The sequence below is a fragment of the Adiantum capillus-veneris genome, chromosome 5, assembly GCF_014529385.1.
Source record: "Adiantum capillus-veneris isolate H3 chromosome 5, ASM1452938v2, whole genome shotgun sequence".
Lineage (NCBI taxonomy): Eukaryota > Viridiplantae > Streptophyta > Polypodiopsida > Polypodiales > Pteridaceae > Adiantum > Adiantum capillus-veneris.
Window position 1 is genome coordinate 143,451,885 of NC_140935.1, and position 18,702 is coordinate 143,470,586.

Genomic DNA, 18,702 nt, shown 5'->3' on the forward strand with positions numbered 1-18,702 from the left:
TTGATCCCAAAATTGCCTAGTGGCCTTGTACCATGTTGGTCTAACATTGTACAAGTTCAAAAGTCAAAACTGGTGTCCCTATGTAGCAGTAGTAAATAATCACGAATATTTACTTTTGTCAATTTTTTGCACTTTTTGTCTTGGTTTGCCAAGTATTCAACCTGTTAAGGTGCTTGGACAAGTTTCAACAAATTTGGACAAAATCTGTTCAAGTTTATCAACTGTTTCGTATCCGCAGACTCTGATTTCAAGAATCTGGCTTAAGTCTCACTTTTGTGATCCCAATTTCACCAAAATTGATTTGTGTGGTCTACTTGATATGCTTGACCTTGTGGTATGCTCAAATGTGCAAGATTGTCAATTTTTGAAGCAGATGTAAATAATCGCGATTATTTACTTCAACTGATTTTTGCAAGTTTTTGTCCCAATCTTGACACAAACCTGTTAAGCACTTCAACTTAAGGTTGCTAGCCAAGTTTCATCAAGTTTGGACAATTTTTGGTCAAATGGTCATCAGTTTTTCGTCCGCAGACTGACTTTGCAAATTTGGTCACAATTTTCAATCCAATGATCCAAATCTTACCAAATTTGGTTTGTGGGCTTATTACAACATGGTAGAACTAGTGGTATGCTGACTTGGTCAAAAAAGTTGAAAAATGAGGCAGATATAAATAATCGCGATTATTTACAACTGCATCTTTTTGGTCAAAAAAGTTGAAAAATGAGGCAGATGTAAATAATTGCGATTATTTACAACTGCATCTTTTTGGTCAGCTGAGCATATACACTTGTGTATCGCATCAATATAAGCCTATGAATCAAATTTCATTGAGTTTGGACAATTTTTTCCCCAATTTACACTCAAGTTTCAAAAAGTTAGTCAAACTTTAGTTTTTACCCATTTTTTTGCCAGTTTGGTGATCCAAATCTTTTGTGCCTTTACAAAAGTTGTTTGGACACATACAATGAGTCACTGATATCAAGCTTGGTCAAATTTGAGCTGAAAGTAAATAATCGTGATTATTTACTTTATGTCCAAAATGAACATTTTTTTGCAATTTTTCAATGGACAGTCTTTTCAGGAGCTATTTTTAGCCTATGAATCAAGTCAAAACTTAATTTGGCTTAAAATGTCAAGAAAAATTAAAGAGTTTTTGCAAACTCTTGAAATTTTTACCTCAATGTGTCCTTGAGCTTATCCATTGATTCATACAACTTTTTAGCATACTCTCCAGTAGGATTGAGTGGTTTGGAGTCTTTTCATGCTATTTCTAGCCGTAGACCTAAAATTCCGCAACTTCAAATGACAATCCACAATGATTCTTTTGGAGAGAGCAATGTTCTGAAATCCACCTCGGATCCTACTTACCCTACTCCTAGGTTCTCATGCAATGGGGTTGTGGAAAGTGTCCACAAACACTCGTTTTCTTATTTTTTATGGTTTCCTGAGCATTGATCTTAAGACTTGTCTCGGATACCAATCATCCTCAAAATCCTAATCTAGTTCTACAATCCTACAATTCTAAAGGCACTTAGCAAGTACGAGCTACCTCTACACAGAAAAAGATGACAATCTTAAGCTATGCGGTTTCTAAAAGAAAATTTTTACTCTAGGAGATCCTAGAGAAAATTAAAGGATAACTTCACAAGATGCTCATGTTTTTCCCTAGTTTAGGTCTCTTCGATCCCCGGCAGCGGTGCCAAATGTGGGACGGGTGTCTAATCTCACTCCTATCTTATTGCAGATTTAGCAAGAACCACGATTAAATTGTCGATCCATGGGATGAAGCTGAATCGACTAGTGCATAGTGTTTACAAGAGATTGTCAATCTCCCGGAAAACAACTAACAATGCGCATCTAACTCAAGCTACACTCAAGTGACTGAAATCACCAAAAGCCAATCGCTCATTGACAAACAAATCACATCCGTTACAGCATCAAATGACATCCAAACATAACGAAACTTTTAGGACACATTTGTAAGACCTAAGCACACATGCTTATGGTCTCAAATTCCACTTTAGGTAAAGTACCAAAATCGCGATTATTAACAATAGTGGATTTTTGACCTAGTCGTTCTCGACCCAGAATGCACCTAAATGCTTAGCAAAGATGCCCCAATACCGTGCCTATGCTTAGTTTTTGATTTTGAAGTATAAATTCCTACTTATGATGAAAGTGGACCGAGGGTCAGCGACGCCAAAAGCTACGAAATACTGTGAATTGCTTACGTCAATGCGTAGAGCTCTTACCTGCGGTTGCAATGCCACAAACGCGACTGCAATGTGATAACCGGGGAGGCAGTAGGAAGCGCGAGAAGGAGAGAGTGAGCGCCGCTAGCTCACGTTGTGTTTCTATTATCCAAAACTTACAAATAACTTACAAAAATTGGCTTTTATACCTTAGCCAAGGTTTTTGGTGGTCGAAACTAATAATCTGGGAGCTCTAACTAAAGATGGGTAATGACAGGTTGATACAATCTGGAAGCTTGTAGCCCCGGCTCATCAATTACAAAGTTTAACAAAAAAATAGGAGTTACAACATTTTTGAATTATCAAAATAATAAGTGTTTTTACAAAAGTGCTCCAAAAAATGGTATCCGGGTTAGCCTGCTGCTAACATTTTTTCTATTTTTTCTTCAATTATGTGCAAGTGATAGGGTGCACAGTTTATGTTGAGTATATGGCGAAGTTTTTTCCACCCATGTTTTAATCCTATCTTGACCGACTATAAATACACTGGGACAAGGGGAATATGGTTGAGACCTTTGGTTATAAAATCTCTAAGTATGCAATGCCTTATAAAAGTAGGCTGAGTAGTTTTATCATAAGTGCCAAAATCCCTTTAGAAGCTACTAAATCTTTTTTGGGTAATGCAAACATAAGGTTCAGTGAGATCAAAAGGTTTGGCAAAGGTGGCAAACGATTTACATAAATATTGTTTGATGCTATTTGTGTATTTCCAGCCAAAATTGATATGAAACTACTCTAGATTTTTTATGTAACCCAAATCTTTCAACAATTTGTCAAAGAACAACCATGGGCGTATGAAGTTCATAAAATTATTACAAAAACTTGAATGAATGAATCTGTTATTTACATCTAGGGGGTGCACTATGTAATCATGTTAATGTTTAACATGAGTTCAATAGGATGAATCTGTTATTTACATCTAGGGGTGCACTATGTAATCATGTTAATGTTTAACATGAGTTCAATAGGAGGGGTTTTAAAATGTAAAAATTTTAGGCAATTTAATAGAGGTCCATTAAAATAACGGGGTTTATATTCAATTTTGGAAAAATTTCCTAAAATAAGGGATCATTTTATTCATTCAGACATGTTAAAAGAGGTTTTTTTTTAATACCCCATAAATGCACGTTATATAGGGGGGTACTGAACAACAACCCCCCAAGTTATTTACCTTATTAGCTTGTTTAAATGAATGTAAGCCATTGGTATAAGTGGATAGATGTCTTACCTTGTCATTTGTGTTGTATTCCAACATTCTTGGAGTATCTCCAAAATCTGCTGATCCATGGAACTGCCTTGGTTGTTTTGAAGATGAGCCTGTATTTCCTGGTGTGCTAGCAATTCTTTTCAACTACTCTTTACTCTGGAAGTCTTGAAAATAGTGTCGATGGTCTATCCAAGCGGGTGGTGTTGTACTCAAGGAAGAAATGGTGTCCCTGGTGTATATAATGCTAAGCCCTTGGATGCGTCTAATATATGCTCATGAATAGCATAGAATACCACAACTACATGTCAAACTTAAATGGGAAAAGAAGTTACCCAGCTGATGAAAGCATACACTTGTGTAAGCGTAAGGAAAAAACCTTGGAAGATTCTAAAATACAAACCATAGAAGGTGGTCAAATCATATGATCATTGAGGGGCAATTGGATCCTGGATTCTGTTTGCAGCTACACTTTATGAAGGGCATGCAAGTGTTTTAGCATGTTTTAAAGAATTTTCGGATGTCGTGTTCTTTATCGTTGAGTGATAGTCCCTTTGTACGGGCTACCATATATGAATTTGAGCACTTCTTGTCATCAATGTCTAACAACTTGATTTGCTTCAAAATAAAGCCTTATCTTGTGCTTAGATCGTAGGGCTGAAGTTTTGCATTGTTCTACAACCTCCGCAAGACTACAAAGTAGAGTAAAAGATTCAATGGTGAAAGGGACACACTGATTAAATATCTCGAAGTCCCAAAGTCTATTTTCTAGACGGATGGCATCAAGCTCAACTTGCCTAGGAGGAAGAAGTGGAATAATTTCAGAAAAGTGCTTGGGCATAGATCTTTCTATTTTTTGAAAAGTGGGGTCATCTGTGAAACCTAGGGCATCCTTCTCATCCTGATCTTGCAGATCTAGATCTAAGAGAGGGTTTAAAACCTCTTGAGATTGTCTAGTCTCATTGGGAGAATAGGAGGTTGCTTATGAAATAAAGCTTGTTAACAATAGTAGGCAAAGAAGAAAAGTAAAAAATTCAAGTCAGCAGGGTGAAGAGCATCAATAAAGCATAAGGAGGCTAAAAAGGTTCCTAAAGCATTACTTAGTTAGGTTGGGTCTTGTAATGGAAATGGCCTATGAACTTTAAGAGTAGCGGAATTAGGAAACTTATAGAAAGCATTTTTGTGAGACTACTTTGTGAGCACAGAGGGTGAACTTAATTGATGGTAGCAACATAAACATAGTACCAAATTAACTTGGCATGAACAATACTTTTGCAAGAGAGAGAGTTTAGAGAACTTGACAACAGTTGAGGACCAAATTTATGTGGAGCCGATCCCCCCTCCAATAGGCATTTGTATTATAGATTCTCCCATTAAGAGAGACTTGGTATAATACAATCTTTGTGTTCCTTGTGACCTAGGTGATGCAATGAAGATGGAAAACTTCAGGCATCACAAACATAGCATAAACTTTGTCAAAAAGCATTAACTATCCCAAGCTTCAGTCCCAAGGCCTCAAACACCTTCGAAGGTGGAGAGAGCTAGTAGGGAATGAGAGTAGGGAAGAGGAAGAAGAAACATTTCATAGGAGAAACAACTAGTTCCTCACTAATCATCACTCTTCTTGCTAGCATACATAATAGCATAGTAATGAAGATGGAGAAGATGACAAGCTTAAGCATTGAAGCATGGCTCTTGGTTGGATTTGCATTCCATAGCCAAGAGTGTTGGTGTAGGCTCTCAACTTCTCTACTAGCTTGGAGAAGGAGATAGAGCTCTTGCACTTTGCACTTTGCAGAATGAGAGGAAATGAGAAGACAGATGAAAGTGGAAAGTCAAAAGACGAATGAAGATGGAAAGTCAAAAGACCTTTTGTGTCCATACAAGGAAGTGTTTCTCTTCTCCTTTATTTTCTCTTTAGCATTTTCTTCTCTTCAAAGTGTTCTCTCTCTCTCTCTCTCTCTCTCTCTCTCTCTCTCTCTCACACACACACACACACACACACACACACAATGTTGTATCCATCCTTCCTAGTTAATACTATTGCAAATCTACGTGTTTCGCCATTGCCAGTTGCTACATGCTATATACTAGTGCATCATTTTTGTTGTTGTTGAGAGAATCTTTGAATTATAAAAAAATAGAAATACCTTTTAATTTTATTATGTCGATAACTTCCAAAATTTGAAGCCATTAGGATTACCATTTTAATTTTATTATGTTGTTAACTTCCAAAATTTGACTAGTAATCTATTTGATATTCTTCATCATAAGGGCAAAATGAAAATCTGCCCTTCCATAGAGAAGAGTACAACTTCCTAGCGTCTTAATTTTGCAAGAATAGAGTGGGCCTGAAATCTTATCACTGCTTGTGATATCCTCAACTACCAAAGGATGTTGCATCATGTCTAGGTGTAGGTGTTTTTTCCAAGTTTTTCTTAAAGTGTCTTGGGGTATTCCTGTGCCTACACAAAGATAATAAAGCTTAGTTTTAGTTTTGAAATTTGAAAGGGTTTAACATGAAGACACAAAAGGTTTGAAGTGTCGTATGAGTACGAGGTCTAGAAGACCTCAAAGGGGTCCACTGTATTTTAACCGGTCTAAAATCCCGGTTAGATTTTGAGCTTGCCTTGAAGAAAACCGAGAATTTTTCACAAGTTTTAGTGTAATTACCGGCAAAAGCTTCAAATTTTGACCATAAACCAGGAGAATTTCAAGTTTCCCCTTATTTCCTTCGGTTAGGAAAAATGTATTTTTCTAGTCTTGCTGAAAGATCTAACCAACGAGCAAGAATCAAGACCTTGCTGTGTGTGTGTGTGTGTGTGTGTGTGTGTGTGTGTGAGTGTGAGTGAGAGAGAGAGAGAACTAAAAACTGAGCGTTTGAACTCGTAAAAATTTACGCATTTACATGTATTTCTTGACCCAAAAACCAGTAATAATTTCGATAAGCAAAAAAGAATTAAGGGGTGCAATTAATGAATTTGGCGGAGGCAATAGAGAGATTAATTTTGCCGGCGGTCTGTCGGTAGACGGCGGAGAAGGCCTTTGAGGGCGTGATGGAACCGCCCAACATGCAGAGGTCCGGCTCTATCAGCTCGATGGGGTACATGAACCCCTCGATGGCCTTGCCCTCCTTCCAGCCCGGGCAGTGCACCTCCACCATGAACGCCTTGCAAGCCTGGCAGCTGCTGCTCACCACCACCTCCCACCGCGGGTGCTTCCCCCTTGAAACTTGCCGCTGCCTTATGCTCAAATCCTTCACACTGCACTTCTCGGCCGTCTGCCCGAGATGACGATGATGACCTGCTGCATACAGGCACGTTGCCATCAGCCTGAGAATTATTCTCTCTCTCTCTCTCTCTCTCTCTCTCTCTCTCTCTCTCTCTCTCTCTCTCTCTCTCTCTTTTACCTCCTTCCGCCATCCCTGCCACTACCACGAACAGCAGAAGCACCGCCGCTACGACCGTCCTTCGATTCATCATCGCCGCCATCGACCTTGATCACGCTCTTCTTTTAATCGAAGTGGATTATAGACTGTTCTTTCCAGCTTCCCCCACTCTCATATAAAACACAATTTCCCGACAAAACTCTATCACTCACGACTAGGTGTGTCAAATTTTACATGAGAGGTTTGATAGTAAGAATCTTAGGAGATGCTACTGTCGCTTTGAAGGGAAAAAGGGGGAAATGGGAGGGGAGGGGAGGGGTGTGGGGGGGGGAAGAGGGACATGCTAGGTGTGAGGGAAAGACGAGCCAAATTTTTCAGCGACGATGTGTGTGTGTGTGTGTGTGTGTGTGTGTGTGTGTGTGAGAGAGAGAGAGAGAGAGAGAGAGAGACTTTTGCATCGACAGGAGGCGGCAAAGGGAGAAAGATGCCATGTGCTGATGGGTAATTGGACAGAGAGTTTTTTTTTTTGTGATCTCGACATCTGCACGGTCAATCATGTGTGTGTTGCATTGAGAGAGAGAGAGAGAGAGAGAGAGAGAGAGAGAGATTTTTTCTTTCAAATTGCAAGATTCAGATTAACTATTGTTGGCAATGTTTGCAATGTGGAGCCAGAAGGTGGATGCAACTTGCAAGGGTCAGTGGTGATATCTTACGATGTCTCGTTCCTGCGACTCCAACTCCTTGCGCACGTGAATAATCTCTCTCTCTCTCTCTCTCTCTCTCTCTCTCTCTCTCTCTCTCTCTCTCTCTCTCTCTCTCTCTCTCTCTCTCTCTCTCTCTCTCTCTCTCTCTCTCTCTCTCTCGTTGAAGTTGCTTGTGCAAAATAAAGGAGGCGGCCTTCAAATTTGAATTCCTCTCACCCATTAACCATTAAGGGTACGAGAGGGTATGAGAAATTATGGAGAGAGGGGGGGAAGACTATATTTAACACTTTCAGAGGGGGGGGGGGGGGGGGGGAGAGAGAGAGAGAGAGAGAGAGAGAGAGACGGCCACTACAGGGTTCACCTTGTATCATATATGATTCACCTTCTTACCAAAAAAAAGCTCCCTTCCACAAATGAAGATTTCCCTACATGTGTATTTATAAAGTCTCCTTTCATTTCTAGGAGAGTTTGGCAACGATACAAACTCATTGATGCAACGCCATGATGTTGCAGAAGTGATGTGGCATACCAAATTTTGGTGAGGTCACCCAAAGGAATTTATGGAGGAGTGATCTGGACACTTCCTCCTAGGCTGACGGGCGCAACCCCAACCCCAAGATCATGAGGCCAAGGAAAATGTCGCAAGACGGTGATGACATGGCAGGAGGGGAGGGTCTGTGGAGTGGGAAAGCGACTGATGGAGAAGACAGAAGGCTGGCTGCGGGTGGCATGAAAGAAATGCGGGGGGCAGAATGGTACCGAGTGGCGGGGCTTGGGACGTGTAGTTGGCTGCCATGTTGGAAAAGGCGGGAACAGGGGACAGGTTGAATGGGGCTGTCGGAGAGCAGTGCTACGGATGAGGGGTGCAATGAGGAGACACGAAAGGTGGGAGGCTGTAGTGGGAAGCTGCATCAATAGGAGACATGAGGTGTCGTTGTCGCGTTGCCTCCTTCCATTGCTACCGTACTGGCCAAGCGGCTAGCCAGCAATAGTTCCCGCTTGTTAGCATTTTGGTGTCTGCCCAATATTGCCTCCAAACTACCAAATTCCTGTCCACAAAACAGGCACTCAAACCAATGCCTTCCATCTCTGCCCATGTTCCCAGAGCCCACTGTAGTAGCGCTGGTGACGCTTGTCGCTAATAGCAACATTGTCTGTTTCTTCCTTTGACTCCAATAACACGGACGCCTCCACATCCTCTCACATAAATCCACGTCACACAACTCTCCTCTCTCTCTCTCTCTTTCTCTCTTCCCCCCTCTCTCCTCTACTGACCAATTAAATTTATTTCTCTCTCTCCCTTGCTCGCTGTCTCACTGTTTTGCACAGAGAACACCATCGAACTGAAGAGCTTCTTACAAGTGGCAAGGGGAAGGTGTCGAAATCCCTTCCCCTTTTATAAAAGTATAGATACATATGTATATACATATCAAACTTCTTTTTGTCCCTGTCTTTGTCTCCAGCGCATAGCCCTTGGAGGTCTTGGAACTGCAAGTGCTCGGAGGCTCTTGAAGCTCCTTTTTGAAGCAAAGTTGCATTGTCAATCAGTCAGCCCATCGTGCACCCTCTCTTTGATCAAATCTCTCTCTCTCTCTCTCTCTCTCTCTCTCTCTCTCTCTCTCTCTCTCTCTCTCTCTCTCTCTCTCTCTCTCTCTCTCTCTCTCTCTCATGTGAACTGCGAGGATAGACGAAAAGGCCAGAAGTTGGTCAGCGCTACCCTATCGCGGTTTGGCCTCAAGGCTCATCGTCGTTCTATGCCATAAGGAGTTCCCCAAGCTACCCGCTCTTTAGCAATGCATGTAAACTAGGGAATGTCGAGTTGCATCTGGGAAATGAACTCAATTTGTCAAAACTGGAGCGGAGAGGCTTGTGGCTTCACTAGATGATCACATAGTGATGATGAAATTGCTTCTTATGTATTGTTGGAGAAAGCGAGGAGGAAGGTGAAAGCGTGGCAGGCGGAACTTTCTTGAGAAGCTTCCTATGCATGGGGGGTAAGATGCTCGAGTAAAAAAGAGACCCTACACACTTAATGAGGAAGTTGCTTGAGAAGCTTCCTATGCATGGGGGGTAAGATGCTTGAGACAAAAAGAGACCCTACACACTTAATGAGGAAGTTTGTTGAGAAGCTTCCTATGCATAAAAGTCCCAAAGTTAATGGGAATCTTTGACCTAACCTTCCTCTCACCCAAAGGGCACCCCTTTTCTAAAAGGGCACACGGGACACATGTCACAATCTCACTAAGCTTAACCACATGGTGTTCTTGAATGCTGTTGGTTGGGCTAAAGAGGGGTCCAATGAGCTTCTAGTTCCATCCAACAAATATCTAGATATTTTCAAACTTTCTCTCTCTCTAAGGGGTAAGGAGGACACTTGTCAAAAGACTACCCATGTACTTGAGTGCATGCTGCATGTGATTGGCTAGGGGGAGAGGTGTCCAATGAGCTTGCAACATGTGGAAAAGTTGCAACTCGTCCCAAGCAAGCAAGGGGGGTGCTGGGGGGATATACACCACACACACACACACACTCATTTTGTGGATTCATTCTCACTTGGTGAAAGTAGAGGAACTTCACCTCCTTCTCCAAGCTTGTGAGAAGTGAGAGCATACACCAACACTCTTGGCTATGGAATGCAAATCCAACCAAGAGCCATGCTTCAATGCTTAAGCTTTCCATCTTCTCCATCTTCATTACTATGCTATTATGTATGCTAGCAAGAAGAGTGATGATAAGTGAGGAACTATTTCTTTCTCCTATGAAATGTTTCTTCTTCCGCTTCCCTACCCTCATTCCCGGCTAGCTCTCTCAACCTTTGAAGGTGTTTGAGGCCTTGGGACTGAGGCTTGGGATAGTTAATGCTTTCTACAAGTTTATGTTATGCTTGTGATGCATGAAGTTTTCCATCTTCATTGCATCATGTAGGTCACAAGGAACACAAAGATTGTATTGTACCAAGTCTCTTTTAGTGGGAGAAACTATAATACAAATGCCTATTGGAGGGGGAACCGGCTCCATATGAATCCGGTCCTCAACTATTTTCATGTGCAAAAGTATTGTTCATGCCAAGTTAACTAAGTACCATGTTTATGTTGCTACCATTAATTAAGTTCACCCGCTATGCTCACAAAGTAATCTCTCAAAAGTGCGTCACCTTATTTCCTAATTCTGCTACTCTCAAAGTTCATAGGCCATTTCCATTACATTGGTATCAGTGCATTTGGTTTCTCTTTTCTTGCTTAAGAAGAGAATTCCTTAAGTAGCCTATTAATGGTTGATTTTGTTAATTATATTAGGGTAAGTGGGACTGGGATCTATTATCACTTTTGTTGAGCCCACTATGTGGGATATGTTGCACACCTCGGGAGTTTTGGTCTTAATAATGGAGTCTTTTTAGACTTGCCTACGGCTTTACCATTATTGAGCCATAAGAAGTCCAAAAAGAGCTATCCCTCGGCAACTCTGCTATGTTAGATCCACTCCACTACTCTCTATACTTAACCAAATCGATCCGTGGGTGTAGATACTTAAGTGCCTAATTTTCAAAGGCTAGGAGGAGTAGCAACTAAGGTTTTGAATTGCCAAAGCATACACTAAGTAAACACATAAGTTTAATTAACATGGCTGACAATAACCAAGAGAGTAGAATGAACATTGATAACTTTGATTTTGCACATGAAGGTGTTAATGATGATGCCCCCATGTTTGTTAATTATCTTGTTACTAGGTTGCAAGAAGCTATGGGCAACCCCTCTTTGCAAGCCGAAGTTACTCAACAACTTCGTGCTTCCTTTCCTCTCAAAGAGGAGAGAGAGCTTGAGAGGCCTCTTGGTGAGACCCCCAAAAGAAGACTCTCTCCCATACGAGAGGAGGAATCCAAAGAACAAGAAAGTAATGACTCCCTATGTTCCTCAAAAGATGTAGATCCATGAAGATGGCGGTCTAGACGATCGCCAACTCCTCACAAGAGGAAATGGTTAACCCATAGACCTTCTCCTCGTCACTCCAAAAGGGAAAAGAGGAAACAAAGGAAGAAAAGTCTTCTCCTTGTTCTTCACCTTGAAGGCTCCTCTTCCGATGAAAGCTCTGGCTATTCTCCTATAGAATACAAGAGGGGAGGACATTGCAAATCTTACCCTGCATGGCGAAGGTCACAAAAACTTGAGAAGCTCAAAGAGGGACGAAAGAGTCTCTTCTCTCACATATGATGGCACCTTTGGTGCTACCGACAAAGTATTGGCCTTCATCCAACAATTTGATGCGGCCTTTGGAGACGAGGCATTAGGAAATTTCGGAGGGCCTTCTAAGAAAAATAGAATTTTGACTTTCTCGCTCTAGAAAATAGTTGTGGTAAAAGCAAATGTAAAGTTGGAATAACCATTCGAAAAGTGTACTTCCAAGTAGATTCTTGCCACACTGTCATAACGGCCGTGATGATTGAAGAATAAATAATTTTCTGTTACATTTAATGAACGCTGTGAATTGGAGGGAGTTTCCTGTACATGGAATGTATGACTAAAGGAAGTAGGACGTATCCTTCCAAACCTGCTCTCTCCATACTCTCTCACTGTTTGTGCACTGACCTTAAAGAAATCCTCCCTTTCTTTCCCTGTTGCACACATGGCTTCTCCTTCCACACCCACAAATGTCCTCCTTAAAAGACCCTTCTATCATCTACACATTGACCTGGATCCCCAATATAGGCCATTGTGTAAGCGAGGAAAAACTAACATCAAAGTGACACTGATCATGGCAGAGAGACTCAGAGCAGAGGAAGAAAAACACTTAGATATTTGGACAAAAGGCTCACTCTATCCATTGAATCCCATGACAAATGCTTTACCAACATTTTCAAATCCCACTAACTTATTGACCTTTGCAGGTAATGGAGAGAGTGGATTGCTTGGCTACTGTAAAGCTCTAAACAACAAATCAGAAACTTATAAAGACATGGTGAAGCACCAAGAAAATGAGACTCAAAGACTTTGAAACTTGCATCATGAGGACCAAAAGACTGTAATGCAGTGCACACAAGAATCACAGGTCTTGCGAACAAAGGTACGATCATTGAGACAATGTTAGGCACTTGTGTGCGAAAGAAGAAACTACGGAATCTTGAAACGTTGAAGGTAGGCTTTGGTAGCCTTAAGAAAATAATCCAGGCATTGAGGTGAGCATTGTAAACTGTCTAATTAATTTAAATTAATCTAAGTTTTTGTTTATGTTAGCTACCCAAACAAAGAAAACATAGACCCGAAGGCCAATGTAGGAAAGCAGTTAAAGCCATTGATAACTAATGGTCTTGCAAAAGATATCATGCATGACAAAAAGTTTAAGGTATTGCAACGAGATGTCGTTGACAGATTCATTTCAAAGAATGCAGTGCCTGCCAAGCATATACAAGGTACATTGAACTCCCTTGGAGTTAGTAAACTTGGTTACTCAGCTATTCAACAGTCTATCTCTTTCATGTTTGTGAAGAAGGGAATAAAGTCTAAGCTTTTACCAACAGCTGCAAGTGTTTGGAAGGAAAGACTACAGCTCAATAATGAATAGACAGACTTCATTGGATATCCATTTCATATTCAAGATTTTTATAGCTCACAGGGAACTACTGTCACTTATGATGAGTACAAAAATATCTTCGTGGATCTCACTTTGTTGCAAACTAGAATGGTAGAGTTCTACAATATCACATTCGAAAAGACAGGTGGCGTTCTACATTTTGTTTTGAAGCTAGATGAGTGTGAGATTCTTAAAGAGAAGAAGCTAGAGCGAGTTACAATCACATTAATGAATAGGGCCCTTTCCAAATATCCCACTATTGACCCTTCACACTTCAGTGTTTAATCAAAAACAAACATATGGTGGCTTGGTGCATTTCAAGTAATCCGGTTATCTCCAATTTTGCAGCTCTAGCAAGCCCTCTATTGTACCTAAATTTTAGATTTAATTTTCGTATCTCATAAGGATTGATCTTGCAGGTAAAGAAAGAAGACCATGACATTTTATTTTGGGTGTTCCATCAAACCCCTATTCCAGATATCATTGATAGGAAAATGAATTGAGGAGAGGTATTGGCTGTAGATGGGAGAGAAGACCTCAAGTTCAATGGCATCTTGCATGTGACCTCAAAACATTGAAGTGTATGTATAATTGTGGAATGGGTGCCATGGAAAAATCTCCGTGCTTGTATTGCATGGAGCCTGCAAAAGTGATGAACTCAAAGTGTTGGTGAAAGGCTCCTACTTGTCACAATCAAGACTCTAATTCAGTTCTAAATATACCACTTGTTAATGTCCATATTTGTACAATGCATGCTCTCTGCCGAATTGTAGATAAGTTGGTATATATGTACATTGTGTTTGCTTGGAAAATCAAAAAGTCATCTGGACAACAAGTCGCTCTAGAGGCTTTCGAACTAGTTTTGTCAAATATTGGTCTACATGGGGGGAATGTGAAAATACAGTAGGACGAAAAAAGGTCAACCAATGAGAAAGATGTACCCTACAAACCATCCATAGGTGAGGTCAAGAAACGTTGTTTTCTATCTAAACCTCAAGGTATGAAATATGTGAAGCTAACAAAGCGAGGGAGAGTATAGCACTCTACCTACATTATCAAAGTTGAGTATATACACTAGAAAAAACTTCATTTAGCAGTGAAAGACCAAGAGCCAACAACTCGCAATGCAAAGGGTGATGTGTCGCATTCCATTGACATATTATTTCAAATGTGTGAGAATGATGATTGGTCGCAAGATAATCTCAACAAGTTTAAACAGAACCTTCAGCTACTGAAAAAATCCTTCAAGACAGCATGGACTAACACTCAAATCACTCATTACATGGTAAATTCAAAGCACCTCATATAGTCTTCATACTAAGTTTGTGTTAATTAAATTTCTAAATAAATTTCTTCTTTTGAAGCACATTATTTTTAATCATTTGCCATACTTCATCCAAAAGTATGGGAATCCAGGTATATGGAACACCCATGACCTAGAGAAGTCTCATTACATGGCTAGAAATGCCTACTTCAGACACAAACAGCATGGCGGCTCTCAAAATAAGGCAAACAGTTTGAAGGAGTTATTTCAGTGGTCTTATCGCAAAATCATTGATCGCATGCAACAAAAGCAAGTATTGGCCTCTTTAGCAACCGTACATGCAATCAGACATTTGCAACTTCAGAAAAGAAAGCGACAAACGCATTCAACAACTCAAGTGCTCTTGAAAGTCAAATCAGGTGGGGAGAGACAATGCAATATGCCAATCATCGGTGGAACAAGAGAGTTAGAGTTTAGATGATCGGATGTACCACAACTACCTGTATAACTAAATTCAATATGTACCACAACTATTTCAACATATTGATGATTTGCAAATATCATTTGGAACCTCGCCCTTGTATCTGATCATTAAATGTTTTCCATACTCTAAGAGTTCAGTAGGGTTTTCTTTCCCTAAAGATAATTCCATTGCTGTGTATGTATAGTAATATGCTGCACGGCCCCGAGTATATCCTGGAGAGTAACCAAAACATTCTCTCCCAAAAACCTTGTCTCGACGAGGATAACTTTGTCAGCATTTTGTGGCAGCATTGGACCACCCAAGAAGCGAGATAATGTCTTGAAAGCATAGGTTGCAGTATTCCCCTCTTGTGACATTCCATTGTGGAAGATTAGGATGGGTGCCTCGCTGCATCCCTACCATGGAACTGTCTTCTTCGATGACAAAGAAAATCATCCTTTTCTGCAATCCATGACTGTAAACAAAAGAAGTGTTTGTGTATGTGTGTGTGTGTGTGTGTGTGTGTGTGTGTGTGTGTGTGTGTGTGTGTGTGTGTGTGTGAGAGAGAGAGAGAGAGGTGGGATTTTATACCATGAAACTCTCATCTTGGAAAAAAAGCTCATCCTTCCATAGGTTGACTAATCCGATTGACTCTTGTGCTGGTCGCTTAAACCAATCCTCCATATCCTGTTTACTATTTGATGGCTTAAGATTATTTCGAATAGTTTGAAATGTGGCTTCATCAAGAAGGCTTTCTTTATACTTTTTTGCCTTTTCAAAGCAGAGTTTAAGGAACTCCAGTGTGTTACTGGAGATCTCCATTGCCTCGTCATCACTACTATCATCTGAAAAAAATCCAATCCTCTCCTCCTGATACTTGGAGATAGTGGCCAGTGCAAAGTCCTCCAGCAAACAGAAAATACTTTGTATATCATGAAGGAAAATGTATGACCTATCTCCAAATTTAAACTCTGGCACTCCTAGTAGCATTAAGGTGGCTTGCCGCTCATTGAAACCTGACACATCTAGAGGTAGCTTGATATCTGAGGTTTTCATTTGAGAGAAGATTGCTTTGTTTCACCTCTTTTGCTTCTTCTTCAAGATCAATGGACTCCTCTATCTCTGTCACTTCAATATATTCCTCATTCTTTTCCTCTTTTTTATTTGCTGGTAAATCTTGTTCCTCCATGACCTCCTTAGGATATTTCATAAGACTTGTAAATTATCCATTTAAAAATATTAAAAATCCAAAGGATTCTTGAATCAGCTTGCTCTCCTGATCATGTAAGCTGCACCAGTGGGACCTGTACATAAGAGGCAGCTGATTATACTTCTTGTAGGACTGTCTTTTAGGATCACAGTCTTTTAAATGGACTACCACCATTTCACAACCATTAACCCTTCCCTCTTGAGTGTGAAGGTCAAACTTCTCTCATTCCAGCTGCAAGTGTTCACTCTGTTCAGCTATAAACACATCAAGATTAAATGGAGCATTAAAAATGCAGGAGACCAAATCAAACTTATCACCAGTCCCAAACGAAACTGCAAAATCTAAAAGCCTTTCATCAATCATTGTAGGGTCTTCATAAATAACTGTCTCTTTTTTATTTTGGATTGTTGCAACACATTGGGCACTCTGCAAAGTAGGTGCTGAAAAATCCACTTCTCTCTTAAGTGAGTTGGGTACAATAAACTTTGGAGTAGAAGGGGACTCCATTTCTACAGATGGGTCAGTATCAGGCTCCTCCAAACCTAGAGTAGGCTCCTCCAAACTAATGGCAGGCTTTGCAGCAGATATATCAATGGGTTCTGTGAAGTCTACATTCCTCTTCATTGATGTTTTTAACAGCTCCGACAGTCTTCTTGGAAGGTTTCCGTGGCCAACCATACGCTCGAGATCTATTTTTTGCCTCTTCCTCCTATGTGATCTTAAACCTGCCATTTACTTCATACTCACAAATATAAGTTTCAACAAACATATACAAAAAGAAGAGCACCAAATGATCATATAAGTTTTGAACAAACTATAACTAGGTATCTCACAATTATTACCAACTAATCATATAAACAATAAAATAAGATGATTACTATGGATTAAATACAAAACTGGGTTATATTTGTGAGGAGTGAAAGCCATACAAGTGGATCACGGTGTGTAGAATACATAAACAAAAATCCACACAGCTATAGGCGCGTCGTGATCCACTTAATGGGATTTCATAAAATAGAATAGCTACCAATACATCAAAGAAATTGTATTTTTAAAAAAACGTTTGTACAAAATCAAAAGAGGATCACGGCGCGCGGAGTATGTAAACTAATGTTAAAAACTTTGCTAGTGCGCCGCGATCCACTTAGCAGGCTTTCATGCATTGAAATACCTACAATATTATTGTTAAAAAAATCCCTTTGTAAATATTAGAAGAGGATCACGGCGCGCGGAGTATGTAAATGAATCACGATAACATTAGTGGCATGCCATGATCCAATGATGGTATTTGAATGGTGAAATGATCTTTTACATTTTGAAGAACAATTCCAAAACACAACTAAACTAAGGACATAATGAAACTGAAGAGATTGACTTTACCTTTCCCAAGACTAGACATTGTTGTTGGAGTAGAGGTTCAAGACTCGAAATGTAGTTTTGAGTCTTCAAGCTTTTGATTCCTGCACCTTGAAGGAGGCAGAGGCCTTCTTAGGTGTCTCTTTCCAACTCCCTCACTTTCTCTCTCTGTCTCTCAAGCCTCTATCTCTGTCTCTCTCGAGGTCTGTAATTAGCTTGACCACACGATTTAATATCTCTCTCTTTCTCTCTCACTCTCTCTCTCAAGGTCTGCAATTAGCTTGACCACACGAGTTAATCTCTCTCTCTCTCTCTCTCCCTCTCTCTCTCTCTCTCTCTCTCTCTCTCTCTCTCTCTCTCTCTCTCTCTCTCTCTCTCTCTCTCTCCCCCTCCCCTCTCTCTCTCTCTCTCTCTCTCTCTCTCTCTCTCTCTCTCTCTCTCTCTAGTCTCTATCTCTCTCTCTCGTTATTGTCTCTCTCTCTCTCTCTTTCTCTCTCTCTCTCTCTCTCTCTCTCTCTCTCTCTCTCTCTCTCTCTCTCTCTCTCTCTCTCTCTCTCTCTCTCTCCTCTCCCCTTTTCATGCAATAATAGATATTACCATTGGCGTTTTTAACGATGTGAGCCGCTTATATTGAGCACATGTTACAAGGACATACATTTAATGGGCGGTACGACCAAATAAGCGATTTTTAACAACCCAAAAATATGTGTACATTTATAGTAACAAATGCACACTTGATTTCATGATGAGAGAGAGAGAGAGAGAGAGGAAGAGAGAGAAAAAAGCCAACAGAGACGACCTCTGGGAGAAGGAGAGAGACAGCTAATGGAAAAGACGACCGCTATGAGAGATAGAGAGAGACAGAGAGACACCTACAGCAAAGACATCCTTTGCAACAAAGGCGCTGTCGGGGGATATGTGTTCGAAACGTGAGTCGGGCTGGCGCCGGCCTCTGGCTGTGGGAGGTGTGAGAGAGTAGATCCAAGACACAAAGCAAAAGACTCTGAAAACACCTTAAATGCTTAAAAATTGACAATCGGAATGTTCTAAGCTGCTAATGATTAGCCGAAGTGAAATTCGATTACAAATGTTTGCCGTTAACGGCACTGATGGTGTTGGGAGAGTTTAATGCTCTCAAATTAGATCACGACTGTAAATTTCTCACTTATGCTTGCCATTAGAGCCATTTGAAGCTGATTAGGACGTACATATCTGGTGAAATTCCCTGCTTGATGCCCTTGTAATTCCCAAATTATGGTAGAGTGATGTTTTTCTCTCTCCTGGTTACCTTACCG